Consider the following 16,350-nt stretch of genomic DNA (forward strand, 5'->3'; position numbering starts at 1 on the left):
CATAAAATCCTAACGCCTTTGTTTATCTAATTTTTTAAACGATATCACTGAAGACAAGTAGAGCACTGAGGAAAGAAAGTCCTCAGAATTTTCTCACTCAGGATACCCTCCAAGTAGGCTTCTTTCCCACCTAGTAACATTTGCTAGTGGGATGTTCCCTAGAGACATTTTAAATCCTATATTTTAAAGGTACTCACTGAAAGAGTCTCCAATAAGATTATGTGAAATATTTTTAACATTCATATGGGCATGAGCATATATTTCATGCACATGTGTCAGACCACATATCGTGTTTACTATAATTTTAATATTTTACTCAAGGCATTTAAGAAAGTGATACCTTATGCTCTCCACAATTTATAGAGATGGCTGGTAACAATTGTGCCAATGTACAGGTCACCCTCATATCTAAATGGGGTCCTCCTTTCACAAGTCATATGTACAGTCAACTGTGAATCTTTTGAGGAAAAAAATACTTCGGTAGAAAAAAAGGGGAAAAGACCTGTGGGTAAATTAAATATGGATAACAGATAAGTAAAAAGAAAAGAGAAAAAGAAGGAATGGAAAAAGAAAAAGGAGGAAAAAAAGGAATAGTAGAAGGTAGAAGAGAAGGGAGGGCAAACCCCAGCTGCATGAAGCTGTACTGTCAGACAGCTGCTCACACAGTCTTGGATTTGCTCTCAAGGCTGGAATGAAAGGTAGAGTAAGAGAGTTCTCATGCTGAGAACTATTTCTCCAGGGCATCTCAGGTCTTTTCAAAAATAATCCCAACAGCGCCATAATCCACAGGAGTACACATCGACTGTCTTCCGCACACAGGCAAGAATAATTATGGAAGAATAATTAAAAGGTAATATGAAGATGATATCACGTATAAAACTAAGTGCTTATCCTGCTTGCTCAAGGTTAAACTCTGGATCCAAGAAAAGTCTACACAAAATAAAAAACTTTTTCTTTACTCTCATTAAATCCAAAATAAATATCTAATGCATTTGCAGTGGAAAAACGGCAGATGAATGAGACAAAAATGAGTATTTACTACGAATGAAGCATTTTTGATGCTATAGGTATATTTGTAAAAAATCTTCAGATTTACATTTTTTTTCCATGGGGATAGAAAAGGTATAAACTTAATAGCCTTGATCCTAACTCCTGCTACTTCTTCCCTGTAAACTCTACCTTTTAATGAAATATTTAACTCTCTAAAGGTAATTATGATGCTTGTTGAGAGAAGAGAACTTGAAACTTTAGAGACATAGCCTTATACAAGGTGCTTGATTTCCCTGTAATCAAAAAATATCAAGTACACCTAAGGGGGCAAGCCCAACGGAGCAGCCTCTACCTTGGCGACGTCCGCTCTGCCCAGTATATCCCTGAGATGCAGCCTCTTGCATCTCCTCCAGATGCAAGTGAATTTCATCTTGAGAAAGTCTGTCCACTCTGTGACTGTGACCAGAATCCCAGTCTCACAGGGACAGAAAAGAAAAGGAGTGGAATACAGTCCTGCTGGCTTGATGAAACCGGAAAGGCTCTCCAATTTGGACTGCCGCCTAAGACTCTGGAGACTTGAGTTTCACCCCAGCCCCCAAAGATGACCTCTAAAGCCTGACAGTGAATCTTTGCTCTGTGTGCCTTGCCAACCCGGAACTGGCTGAGGTGGTTAGCAGAGCAGTGTCAGGTGGCCACACTTTGTTGCAGTGGCAGGAGACTACAGTCTGGCAACTGATATCATTGATGGCCATGCCCAGCACTGCCCAGACCTCTGTGTGATCTGGGTCGATGCCCACGTGACATCAGTACGCCCCTCACCACTTCATCCGGCAATCTCCATGCACAGCCAGTTTCATTTCTCCTACAGAACTACGGGACAAGGTACCACAGCTCCCAGGATTTTCCTGGATAAAACCTTGTATCTCTTCCCCAAGTATCATGTATATTGGTCTAAGACATGTGGACCGGCCTGCCCAAAAACCCCACCCCCCACCGCCCTGTAATTCTTTTATTTTAAAGAATTACGATATCCAGTATTTTTCCGTGAGAGGCAGAGATCAACTTGGTATCCAGAAGATCATGGCACGGACATTTCACCTGCTGACTGGCGAAATTCGGAGGCCAATCCATATGAGTTTTGATATTGATGCACCTGACCCTGCACTGGCTCCAGCCATGGGAACTTCCGTTGTTGGGGGACTGACCTATGGAGAAGGTACATATATGACTGAGGAAGTTGTCCCCAGTATAGGGCTGCCGCCAGCACTGGCTCTTGCTGAAGTCATTCATTCCCAGCTGGCTGCTTCCAAGGAGGGAAGCCAGGGCCCAGTGGCCCAGTGGTGGATGTGGCTGCTCCAAGTTCTGGTCAGACGGGGAGGGAGGGCGCAATGTCTTTGACCAGCTTCCTGCTGCCCGTTCACCGGACGGATCAGAAAACGAGAAACATGTGAGAACTTAGGAAACCCTCTGAGCTGACACATGCTCATCACAATGGGCGTTCCAGAGTAGTGAGGTGTTTGAGGGGACAGATACTACCCGGTCATCTGGGTCAACGATGCCTTCGTGGGAGCGTCTGCACATTCTCACAACTGTAGTTTCCTTTCCCCTCCATTTTGATGACCAGTAATACTGCTGTAAATGAATTTGGTTTTTTGCAGTTCACAGGATATTAATATGTTGGAGTACTATGTAAATTTAAAGAAGTCATAAATAGTATTTATTGCTTTCATATATCATATCAAAAAAAAAAAAATACCAAGTAGCCATAACTATGGAAAGAAACTGAAAACTACTTTTCAACTAATAAAGAAATGTAACACACTTTAAATAGGCAAAATTTTGAGAGGCACTTTTTATTTATATGTAAATATAGGTATTAATATATATACAAATATAAATACTTTAAATCACTATTTTTCACCAATGTCTACACAAAGCATTACAATGCATATTTTGGGAAATTGTGCCATATATTTTCTAAATAATCCATAGTACAATAGCTGTAATAAACAATATCTTGTTTGGCCACTGTACTTAATTCCTCTCCAATTATGATGTTAATAAGTATGAGAATAAGCCAGAAGCCAAAATCTAGGCCCAAACTGATGTTAATAAAAAGTTTAACTATTCAGTATTTCTTCCTTACTTTTAATTATTAAACTGTATAAATTATTTTCATTTTTCCAGCATAACCTTAAAAGTGACCCTTAAGCATTAATAAGTATTTTTTTTTTTAAATAATCCTAGTATATAAGTAGGGCTCTCATTTTCCCATTTATATAACGATCATATAAAAAGATTAGTTGGTGAAAGGCATGCAAGAAGTAAATTCTGGAAGTTTTCCAAAACTCAGTTTCTAAATGTTATTACCTAGGCCAGCTCTTTTTCATCATAGATTTGAATATAATAAAAACAGTATAAAAAGTAAAAGACATGAAGAAAGCAGAGAAAGAGGAGGAGGAGAAATTAATCCTAAATCACAACAACCCAGCACAAGAGCATTTATTATACCACTTCCTACATGGGTTCAGGCCCCCACATTTCCAGGCCAACCAGCCCAACACAACTCTCAAAGCCAATGATCGCTGAAGTTATGGTACCAGTGATTGGGAAGATTCCTGGGATTTTTATCCTTTCTATCATTTGCACAGCTGGTAGGAAAAAAATATATAAAAGAGCATCCTATTACACATAACTAGTACCAGAAAAAGACTTTTTAAATGGAATCAACTTGAGACAATTTGGCAGTTACTTTAGATTGGCTCTCCCAGCCTCCAGCTGCCTCTCCTTCTATGTATAGAAGTGGGAAGAAAAACTACATTTATAGACACCCTTGCAGCTAGGTTAATCCAATTAGATACAGTTGAACAGAGATTTAAAAAGTAGAAAACAGTTGAACAGAGATTTAAAAAGTAGAAAGCACACTCCTGTGTGCCTTGACTATTCTGTGAGCAATCAAGATCTGCTAACTTGAAGCTGCTCAAAACAACATTCCAGTGTTCACTCTCCAACATCCAATGGCTTTAGCTTCCCTAGCAGACCAATTGTAGATGATTCCTTTGAAAGGTTTCCACCTAGAAGCAGATCTTTCAAACCTTCTAAACTTACCACGTAAAATAATTTTACATAGTAAACTAATTATAGTTTTACTATATAAAACTAACTTTATATAGTAAACTCTTTGATTTATTATACTTAGACGGTTTCTGGTTTCTTCAACAAAGAGTGACTGATATGACCACGTACTAATATTTCAAAATAAATTGTGGAGGAATAAAAGGTTCTTTCTGTAAGCAGCTTGACGTGATCTCTGAAAATGGTTTGCAATTTACTTGACCCAGAAAACTCACCAACATCATGCAAATCAAGAGGCTCAAATATTCAAGTTTGCTTTATGAACACTCATGAAACTGCCTAGGCCAAACGGGTATGCACGTGGGAAAAGCCACCAAGTATCTGAAAGATGTCACCTTAGAGAAGCAATGCATGCCATTCCTCTATTATGATGGTGGAACTGGTGAGTGTGCCAAAGCCAGACAGGGGCGCTGGACACAGGATCAATGGCCCAAAATTAATGCTGAACTTCTGCTGCATATGTTTGAAAATGCAGAATAATGCTGAACTTAAAGGTTTAGACATGGAGTCTCTGGTCACTGAGCACACCCAGATGAACAAAGCCCCCAGTGTGCACAGCTGGACGTACAGGCTAACCCTACCCGAGCTCCCCCTGCCACACCGAGATGATCCTCACTGAAAAAGGGCAGATTGTTTCTAAACCTGAAGAGGAGATTGAACAGAAGAAAAAGATTTCCCAAAAGAAAATGAAGAAACAAAAACTTATGGCCTAGGGATAAATTCAGCATAAAACAAATGCAAATAAAAGTTTCTAAAATTGTGAGGGAAAATTATTTTTCCCCAAAACATAATATTAAAATATTAAAAATTAAACTACATCGCCTTATTTCTAAAAGTTTATCATAATGGTAAACAAAAATAAATTGTTAGAATTAAAATGAGTCAAGTGTTAATATTCTTCAATGTAAATTTTCTGACAAAAGTATATGATATCATGATATATGAGATCTTTTAGAAAAAGATGGTAATTTTTTGTAGAATTTTACAGTTTCATCAATTTCCCTAGCGGTCTCTGACAACACTCTGATATGCAAATTAATGTCTTTTAACATATCTGTTACATCGTCATACGTAATCAAATTAACTCTGTCAGGTGTTCACTAATCAATTACTTTTCATGTGATTCAAGGCCTTCACCATCACCTTCCCTGACTTCAGACAATTCTACAACTTCTTCAAGATTAACAATTTTACCTTACATTGTATTTGTATCATGTGGTTTAAAACATCCACAAATCATTGGTAAACTAAACCTGTCAAAACTAAAGGACAATAGATCATAACAGATGGTCTAAGTTAAATAGGGAGAGATTTGGCATTGGACCTAATTTTATAAGAGGTCAATTTGTTAGAGTATATTGTTGTTATGTATTTTACTTATTTTTTTTAACAAAGTGATAATGGAGGGCACAGAGATAATAAAAAGTTGAGAAAATAAAGAACTGATATGATCTATAAGCTTCCAAGATTTTCAAATACTAGATACAACAAGAAGTAGAACTAAGAAATGGCAGAGGAAATAGATAAGACGCAGTTCTGAAACTGCATCTATAATAAATACAGCAATGCAACCTTGTGGTGCCAAGGTGTAAAGTCAAAAAAATCACGAAGATGATAACAAAGAGACTACAAAGGCAAAGGCTGACATTTTTTTAAAAGAATTGTTTTTATAGAGATAATTCTTATAGATAGAGAACATAGGGGAAAATGTTGGGGTAAGAAACTATCTCTTTCTTACATTATTCCCACTGTAGAAAGAACAAGCGTTTAATCAGCTAAAATCTCCACTCTTCTCTATGATCCTATCTTTACCTGCCAAATCCCAGCCCCAAATCAATGTTACAGACCTTTTCCATTTCAGGGGAACGGCAACTAAGCTCATCTTAAACCTTAACTGACTAGCCTATAAAACAAAGCTAGCCATCTAGTCTTACAGACTAGCCACCTCTATGTAGGGTCTTCGGTTCTGAATTCAGCCAAGAGTCTTCAAAGAATCTTATCTGGCTTTCCTGATCCAGGGCTATCAGACAAGGGCTAGCTGGCTCTCAGAGGGTACCCATTCACTGTCGGCTGAGACATTGTCTATAGAGCTCTCTAGGAAAGGCTGCATTGCTTGTCAACATTAAGAGCTGATTTCTATACAGGTTACACATTTTTAAAAATTTTTTGCAGAGGTCAACAAAGAAAGTTAAATACTAAATATCAGTTATTATCAAGAAAAAAATGCTATCTAGTCTCCGGCCATTTAAGCAAACATCTTCCTATCAGAGCCCGCACAAACCGAACCCAGATTTAATCTTGCAAGAGCCTGCCAGGCTCCCTGCTGTCCATGGAAAGCCCTCAAGTTGGGAGCCTGTTCCCTTGTGTCCTGTGCCTGATACTTAATCTTCCATCTATACAGGGGACAACTAGACAGAGGCCTATCAGATCCTCAAAGGACTTAACATTGGAGAAATGGACTTTTTATTTTCTTTAGACTTCTATACTTTTCAAAAAGACCCTCAGCATTTCCAGTAATGGTGTGAGTTTACCCAATGCTAATGATTCTCACTATCAAAACTAAAATAAATAAATGTGTAAAAGAAGAAAAGAAAAAAGTGATCTTTATAATTTTGTACAGAATTTATATAATGGGTGCGTCTTGATAAATGGAAAGATAAATCTATTTTAGTCAACACAGTATGTAATATACTAATACATTGCCAATTTTAACATTATTTGTATTTAAAAGTATTGCTTCAAACCCCTAAATCATTGTAAGTGGTAGAGTCTGCCATTCACTTTGGCTGAACAATATATACAATAAGTCAGCCAAAATTCTTCCATTCCTGTACAATCTTATATGTGGGTGGTGATGGTTAGTTCTCATAAATTGTTTGAACACTTACATTTCACAAAATACAAGATGCCATTAAAAAATAAAATGTTCACCAAAAATATTTTTCCAAATACAAGATTATCCGATTCCCAGAAAAAGAAAACATTACTATAACATTAAGGCTAAAACTGTCAAAAAGGAAGCCAAGATACACTCAGGAAAAGCTTTTGCTGAAAAGTTAATTTGTTCATTTTGAAACTTTATTATGTAAGCAAGATATTTTCCGAGTCTACAATATAAAAACTGCTTATTGCTAAGTTAACATTGTGATAACTTATTTTTTAAATGTTACTATGAGCTATGTAATTCATTTTCTACCATACACAGATATTCAAATTCTGCTAAATTCTAAGGCCACATTACTGGCAAGTTAGGATACCAGTAGACATCTGTAAAATATGAATCCTACTCCTTACAGAAGCATATAAATTCTCTATTTGTCATATTCTGAATTCTGAAACATTCTAAGGTTTTGAAACAAATGAATAGTATTCCAGATTTAGGATAAGCAAACATATGCTATACATGATCCTAAAAGAAAAGAAATTCAGATTTTTTAAATGGATAAGATTATGCACAAAAATAAAGCACAATCAATTTTAAGTTTGGAAAGGAATTTCGAGAAAGAAGGGAATATAAGATAATTTGGTAAGTGATAAGTAACTTACCTAGGACTCCTTAAAGTAGAACATGCTATGGAAAAGAAGAGTTTCACACTCAGAGAGTGGCATCTCTGGAATCCTTACAATGAAACAGATGATGAATTACTGAAATTGTAGTATTTTTGAGCTGGAGTAAATATGACAAATCTCTTCCAATCCCTACATTGCATAGATGAGAAATGTGAGGTGGAGGGGAGAGGGATAAGTTAGAAACCAGAATTGGCTGTATTACTTTCAACATCTTTTTATCATAGTGATTGATAATTCAATTGATGGGAAGGTTCAAGTCACCATCATTGGCAAATAACCACAACTGAAGTAATAAACGTCTTTGGGGAAAAGGGTCTGAAAAAAAAAAAATGAAAATAGCCTTTTTGGTTCCCTCATATTTTCTGAATTTTCTCTCTAGTTATTTGAGCTAAAGTGTGGCAAGGTTCTGGACCACATTCTAAAGCAATATATTCCCTAATTGTCCAATCAGTGTAAGGAAGAAAACACTATTTTATTACAGTTTTACTTTCATTAACGATCTTAGTTTTTCACCTCCTAGCTGCCTTCCCAGGTTAACAGCAACTATTCTCTAACGCCATAAAAAACTTCATAAAGGACAAAGCTTGCAAAAAATTGAATGGAATGAGTTAGGAACCTTACCCAAAGGGGTAGTAGAGCTGCCGCCTTTCAATCCTGCTGTCACTGGACTGGACCCGCTTTCGTGGTGATCCCCAGTGTTCTCATTGCCAAACTCACTTTAACAACAAATCTAATACTATCGCTCTCCCCCTCTTTCTCATCACTTGGCTTCTATAACTTGTCTTCTCTCCTCCCTATTTCTTCTCTTCCCTCCCTTAGAATGCTTTGGGAGTAGGGTACCAAACCTGCGGTAACTCCCAGGACTCTGTCATTAGGCCATGGCCACTGGCCTCAATCTATAAAGCGAAGAGCTTGTCGAGTTTTACATCTTTGATCTCTAATCTCTGTACTAATGATTTTCAAGTTTTCTCTCTTATCAATAGTTCACGTCCATATTGTGATTGCTTAGCTATCACTGCTAATTTTTTTTTATTTTATTTTTAATGAGGTATAATTGACATGCGTCATTACTATTTGATTACCCTTTTTCCTTAAATTTAAAATGCATCTTATCCTCCAAACATATATCAGCCCCTTGCTCTGCAGTTTACCAAGGCATGATAATATCTTTGAATCATTTTTCTAATTCTTTGGCTCTTAAACTCGACGGGCACCACGACCACTCTGGAAGGCTTGCTGAAGCAGACTGCTGGGCCTTCCTTCCAGTTTCCGGTGCAGTAGGGCAAAGCTAGGCCTGAGAATCTGCATTTCTAACCAGTTTCCAGGTGATGCTGATGCTCCTGGTCCAAGGCTCACCCTTTCAGAACCACAACTGACTCATACCCTCAGTATGGTCACCAAATCCATTATTTCAACCTTTGGCTGCTACTTTCTTTATCACGGCACCACCTTACTTCAGATTCTTCTTACCTTACAAGGTGAATACTTGGAAAGTTTAATAGATGGTCCTCCTTTCTGGCTCTCTTCTCCCTCTTCTTATCAATACTACATTCTTTTGCCAGGAAATTGTTCCTTACACTTCAGTTCATTATGGTACTTTCTTGCTCAAAACCTCATGGCTCTTATGCTGAGCATAAGACATTTTAATAGCTCATAAGGTCTATAATAGCCTATAAAATGTGGTACCCTATTACCTACCCTGCCTACTGCAAAGGAATTCTGTGAGGATTAAATGAGATAATTCATTTCTCATTAGCCACAGTCATTATATTCTATAAAATTATTGTGAACAAGAAATTAGTGAATACTGAAATATTGCTCCTATGGGAAATACAGAGTTAGGTTCCTGTGAGCTTTTGGTCATATTTTCATCAACTAATCAATATCTAGCCTTGTTTCAGGTGTTTCTGTTTAAAGTCACCTTATTTAGTATACATAAGTATAATATCTAATACATATTTTCTCCATTAGGCACATCGCGGCATTCTTGCACTTAATGCTACTCTTGGGGTGGGGTGCATTTTAAACAGCAAAGTCGCCAATAGAAAGCACAAAAAGGTAAAAAAATGTGGCACTAAATAGATTGCAAAAAGGACATTTGTTTACAGTATGAGCTGAAACAAAAAGCAAAGCATTACTAGGTTCTACCTCAGCTGAGATAAAGCATATCAGAAAACTCAAATTTTCCACCACTTTGTGCATATCTGCAAATGAACACGAAAGCCCTGCAAGTATTTCGGGGTTTCAAATAAATTTTAGCTAATAGACAATTTTTCAAATACAGAATCCACAAACAATGAGGACCAGCTATACTATGAGAGTAACTTTGGAAACCAGAGTATTGTCCAGATATAACAAATAATAATAATTACAAAGTAACATTTAAATTTTTGAGTGCTTACTATGTGCTAGGAACTCTTCTAAGCACTTTATCAATACATTTAAATTCCATGAAAACCCTATGAGACTTAAGTTATTATTATCCCCATCTTACAGATGAGGAAACTAGTAACAGAAAGTAAAATATTTTGCTTAGGTTCCACAGTTAAAAGAGAAATAACTGATATTTGTGCCCAAGCAAACTGGTCCAAAGCCCACATTCCCAATCACTACGGAATAAAAAAAAATAAAAAAAAATAAGTGAATTTTCAACCAATTCCCAATAAGCACCTTCTGCTCTAGCTACTGTGGTCTCCTACATTTATCCATTCATCAAACATTTTCTGAGCTCCCCAAAACATCAGGTACTGTGTTGGATACTAGAGGAACAAAGAGAAAACAGATAGTCTTAGCTTTAAGGAGCACAGCTTTCTGTGAGAAATGCATAATACAACATTTATAGAAAAGTAAGATGAATAATAGGGGTCCCAGAGTAGGGTCATCAAATGGGGTGTCTAGATTGAGGCCCCCCCAGGGAAAGTGTCTAAGAAGAAGTAAAGTGTGATATAAGTTTAGATTTTAAAAAATAGGAATTAAGAAGAGAAAGAAAGGGGGGTAGGAGTGCAGAAAAAAACATATAAAAGACAGATGTAAAGAATGCTAAAGCTTTCGGAACTATAGTATTTTTTTAAGGCTGGAACCAACCAAACCACTATAGGAAATAGTGGATGATAAGGCTAATGGCGGAGATAACGAGGACAAGTCTTCGTGTCAAACTCAGGAGTCTGAATTTCTTCTCAAAGGGTATGAGCAGTCATTGGATGGGTCTAAGCAGATATCAGACATAAGTAAACTTGGATTTTAGAAAGATAACTCTGGAGGAATTGTGGAGGAAAGATTAGAAGGGATTATGACTGGAAGTAAAGAGACCTGTTGGGAGATAGTGTGGCAATCCAGATAAGACTGGGCCCTGAGCTAAGGCGTGGCCGTCTGAGGAAGATTAGGCCCCAAAGGTAGAGAGCAGAGCTGGGTCACTGGGGAAATAAACTGAGCTGCCTCTCATGTCACTTAGAGGACTGTGCTTGCCACATCCTCCCCCACCAAAATGCTCTGTTCATTTCCACTTCTGTACATTCACTCTCTTTTCGTATCTGAAATACTCGCTCTTCTTCCTTCCACTTGTCCAAAAATGATCACTTTGAGGACTTGATCAAAGTTTCACCTTTCCTAAAATGCTGTCCGTAAGTACAATTTCCCAACAATTTTCCCATTTCTTTAAGTTCTGTAGTACGACACATACTAAATACTTTGGCAGAATTGCATTACATCTTACAAATCATTCCATGTATATGGAAGGGTCTGTGACCTTATAATTCTTTGTATTTCCTTCAATACCTATCACAAATACCTTGCACATAGTACATCAACAGATGATGACTAAAGTTCAATAAAGTATAAGAATCCTTTTTAAATAAGCTGAGAACTTATTTCAGCTCAATTTTCCCTTTAGATCAGCTGGTTGAACCATTTACCCTTCTCCACAAGTCATCAGCAATATTGCCCAGTGCAAACAAGGTTTACACCATCCAATACTCAACAGAGCAAAGATATAATTTCATTTCACCACCAAGCTCTACCACTCCAGATAAAAGCAAAAACAATGTGTGGCATCTAATTATTTCTTCATTTTCTCATCTCAAATTGTAACTGCTTTCCTGATGCTAACTGGTTTCATTCTTAAAACTGATAGAACTGTTTCTCCTTTTTCTTTAGTTATAAAGCTCAAATGTCTAAATTTTTCTCTGAGTTAGTTGGAGTTTCCATAAAATAAAAAAGTACTTTCCAAAAACATCCTTGCTTCCCTTTAACATATTATTATAACCTTGCCAAAATGTTACCTATTTTCAATGTCAGTGCCTCCACGTGGGTGTCCTTGTGTCTCTTCCCTTCCAGACCACCTCTTACCTTGCCCCTCCCCAGACTTGGTGGGGTCAAATGTTTTAGTACCTAAAAATGATCAGACTCTGAGGTAAAATAAACTCTGAAGTTGACTAACCCATTTTTTTCTGACCCAACCTCTCTCTCGGCCCTTTAACCCTATTTTTCTTACTCTAATTTACATTTTAATTACTTGCCTTGTGAATTGTTGTTTTGTTATTTTATAATTCCCATGTAAATTCATATTATTTTTTGTCTTAGAGTTTAGAAGGAACTTATATTAAACAATGTTTTTTTTCCCCCAACCCTTTTATAAGTCTAATACATTCTAATACAATTCAAGCGGCTTCTTGTGTTTATAAGTCTCTATCATTATTCCTTCAGAAATACATCCACCCAACATCTTTTTCTGATCTGGTTAATACTTCTTTTACGTTTCAAACTTTTCTATACCAAGACTCATGTGAGTAATCAATCCCTTAAGCACCATCAACTAGGCTATCCCACACTATCCACATCTGTTTAACTGATTTGTTCCTAAATAAGGATGTTTTTGAAACTAATAATAAATTGCATTTAGCAGTCATTGTATAAAGAGCACTCCAACAGATACTTTACAGAGGACCAATGCAAAAAGAATATTTAATTCCTCAAATAAGTTTTCCAACAAATTGGGCACTGAGGAGACCCAAGAAGCCTGATTAGAGCAGGATCCTAAGAGAAGAGTTTTTAGCCAGCTTCAAAGGAGATTAAAACTGGACTGAGATAGGATCTTGTCAGTAATATCAAATCGTAAGACTTTTTCTGACCTTTGATAATTTATTTGCACATAAACTATATAACAAATGGAGTAAGAGGGCTGATAGGATTGTATTTCTTTTTATTATCCAGCACTTTGTAATATACATGGCCAGTCACAATTAATATCATAATGTGTAGAGATCCAACTTTCAATTGTCTGATAATTATCACTTCTTACCCAAAGCTAGAGATTTTAAAGATCAAATTGTTTTCTATTTACCTATCAACCTGTCCATTTACATTAGAAAAGATGTCAAGAAACCATTTTAAAACATGAATTTTATATATTACTTAAAAAGCAGAAATGTAATTTTAAAACTGGGTGGTAACCAGCCTTGCTACCATACAGTAACCTTTAACCAGGAGCAAATGTTTTTAGAGAATACAGTTGACATTTTGCTATTTATATATTGTAGAATGTAAAGATAATTACAGTTTAAATAGTATTTCGAATGCTAAAGAATAAAACAACAGAATTGAATGGCAGTCCTATTTCGGTTTTATGAAATAATTCTTTAGACATAGCAGATATTCAGAGCATATTTCTCGTAATTATGATTATCAGTAATTGAGGTCTGAAAAATTCAGTTTTATTTTAAAACTTCCTAATTCCACATGGCCATCAATAAAAACACTCAAGAAATAGCTATATTCTTTCAGCTCTGCCAGCTGTATTTGCTTTAAGCATCAGACTCTCTGGCAACACCACTCCTTGTAGTGGAGAAAAGCTTTATGAGTCATGTGTTTTTTCTAGGGATATGGAGCTCTCAGAATTATTAACTACAGGGAGAGAGTAAAAGTCAAAACTCATTCAATAAATTCCACAGTGCTTAGATTGAGAGAACAGGTGCCTGAACTCACATCTGAAGAAACACTTAGAGGGTGCTTTCCAACTCTGCTTCGTGCCTCTGACTAAGCAGTCCTGGGGATCTAGCATTATGACCACAAAATAACACAGGCATCCACGGATGAACCAGAAAACCTCTTATGTTCATCACTCAAACAGAGCAAAGCGGCTTACAACCTCTCATTTCCTTCCGCAGTGGTAATTTACAGAGATACAGAACTGCCATCTAGTGACAAAGAAGAAAAAAGCAAGGTACATCACATGAAAAATAAAATTGTAATTTTTTAAAGAGCATTGAAGCATCAAAGTTAGTAAAACTGACACAGTTTAGCACACCAAAGTTATAGTAAAAGTTTAAAATGTATAGTCTCTCTTTGCGTCTAAAATGTATCTTGACACCTGACTCATAAATGGTGTAGTTTAAATATAATAGAATAACTTTCAAAATAAACTTCTTATCTCATCCGCCTCATGATTTGGGCACGAGATAGTATTAAATAGCCAAAGGACAACTATCCATGTAAAAGTATAATTTTGTCATAGTTGAGAAAACATAAGGTATAAAATCAAACAGACCTATGTTTAGGTAAGACCTGGCTCTCACTCTTTATCAATTTTGTGGCCTTAAGCAAGTTCACTTCTATAAATATCATTTTATCACATTATAATTTCTTTAAATATATTTTATAATAGTTAAAGGATTATTATAAGAATTACTTAAGATAATATGGTAAAAAAAAAAAAAGATGCACAGTAGATGGGTAATTGGGTAATTAATTCATTTCCTTTATCTCTCTTATGGCCGGTTACTTTATGCTCTTATGAAACATACACATATCATCTAAGAAAAGAATGAGTCCATAAAATAAGCTTATGACAAAGGGTCAATAATTTCAAAACTAAGTAATGCCATTGTTGAATGCTTAACCTCAATTGTTTACAGATTTGTTACTTCTCAATTAAGTATATTATCTGGTCTCTGGACACTTCACTGGCCACAAGAAAAGGAGAAGATCTGACATTTAAATCAATCTATTTCACCTTTGAGTTTCTATGCTATAATAGCACATGTTTCTACATCACTCAGCTCATCAAGTTACCTGCTTATTACAATACATTTTACCATGGTTCACAGCTCAAGAAAAAATCACTACCATTTGATACACATGAATATATGTATATCGAATTATTACAGCTAGACTCTTAATACATAAAGCAATGCAGTACATGTTTTACTGCTGTGGATAGTACGGAATACTTTCTGTCCAGGACTTCACAGGCATTATCATATAAAACAAAGAATTCAGTAATATATGTCCTGGAAATAAGAATTCAGAAAAATCAAATACATAATCTCAAATCACAATTTAGACATGCCTGAAAAATTTTTTTAAAAGCTATAAACATAATGAGAATATTTTTAGAGCACTATTTTTCTTAATCATTTCTGACTTTATTTCTCTTTACCTCTTTTTATCCTCCTTCATCATATTCACTATCGTTGGTCACATGACCAATTATAAAAAAACCATCAGTTGAGTCTGTCATACCTCTCCAAGTGCCCCAGCCTGATGTAAGTCTCTGCTCTGACAAAGTTGGGAAAACCTGTGTTATGGCACTATCCTTAAGAATACCTGTAGTCTATGGCCATGCCACCCTGAACAAAGCCCGATCCTGTCTGATCTCAGAAGCTAAGCAGGGTCAGGCCTGGTTAGTACTTGAACGGGAGACTACCTAGGAAGACCAGATGCTGTAGATGTAAAAAAAAAAAAAATAGATAAATAGATAAATTAATTAGTTAATTAAAGAATATCTTTACTTGTAGGATAATGGCCAATGTAATTATATTTTTGAAAAGCACCACTAAATTATAAAATAAAGTTACTGACCAATGTTATATCCTTGTTTCTCCTCTAGGGGGAGCACGACTTTCATATATGATGTAGGGTTGCTTCTTTTCAAAGGGGCAATTATTCTGAACTTGGAAAATTCTCAAAAATCATCAAATTTTTAAAATTTTACAGAGAATAACGATCACTATGTCCCATATAGCCTATGTATGCCTATGTATGTTGTCATACACTAACCAGAAATTGACCTGAGCCTAGAACCCACATATGAGTCTGCTCGTTTCCCAAGAGAACATACTCTTCTTACTTAGTAATTACTTACCACTTTCTAATACTAAGTTATTTTCAAAAGAATAGTTAGGAGAACGTGTAAGTAAATTTTTTAAGTGATTTTATATCCAAAAGAGCAATTGCTATCCACAATTACTATTCCATGTGTTTCCTTTCTTTTTTTTTTTCTCAAGAAGAGAAAAAAAGAAGAAAGACATAAATTTTGGCAGAAAAAATAGTTTCTATGTAAATTAAACAGATGCTAACTAATGTTTCATCCACCAAAGCAAGTTAAGAATGTTGATTTTACAAAACTTCTGAGATTTTTTCTTAATTCTTATCTATGTGACTATTAGTTTGGCCAACCACATCTCCACATGACATTTCCTGGAAGGGCTATCATTTCCTGTTAGAGCCAGCTGTTGTGGGTTCCTCTCTTTGGCTGGATGTAGAATGATGAGGCTCCCGGAAAGCTTGTCCTCAGTTCTACTTCAAGGCTGTTTTTCTTTACAAAGTCTAAATGGAAGAGAACATCCCCTTCCGCCAGACTGGATCACCCTGGAGACTTAG

The 16,350-nt window shown here is 36.1% G+C and overlaps 2 pseudogenes; both read left to right on the forward strand.

The window, feature by feature from the left end:
• The first annotated feature begins 365 nt into the window (after window positions 1-365).
• Window positions 366-4,744, forward strand: LOC102883867 (annotated as a pseudogene).
• Window positions 4,745-15,299: 10,555 nt separating this feature from the next.
• LOC112472786 lies at window positions 15,300-15,419 on the forward strand (annotated as a pseudogene).
• The last annotated feature ends 931 nt before the right edge of the window (window positions 15,420-16,350 follow it).

The sequence above is a fragment of the Pteropus alecto genome, unplaced genomic scaffold (genome assembly GCF_000325575.1).
Source record: "Pteropus alecto unplaced genomic scaffold, ASM32557v1 scaffold279, whole genome shotgun sequence".
Taxonomy (NCBI): Eukaryota; Metazoa; Chordata; class Mammalia; order Chiroptera; family Pteropodidae; genus Pteropus; species Pteropus alecto.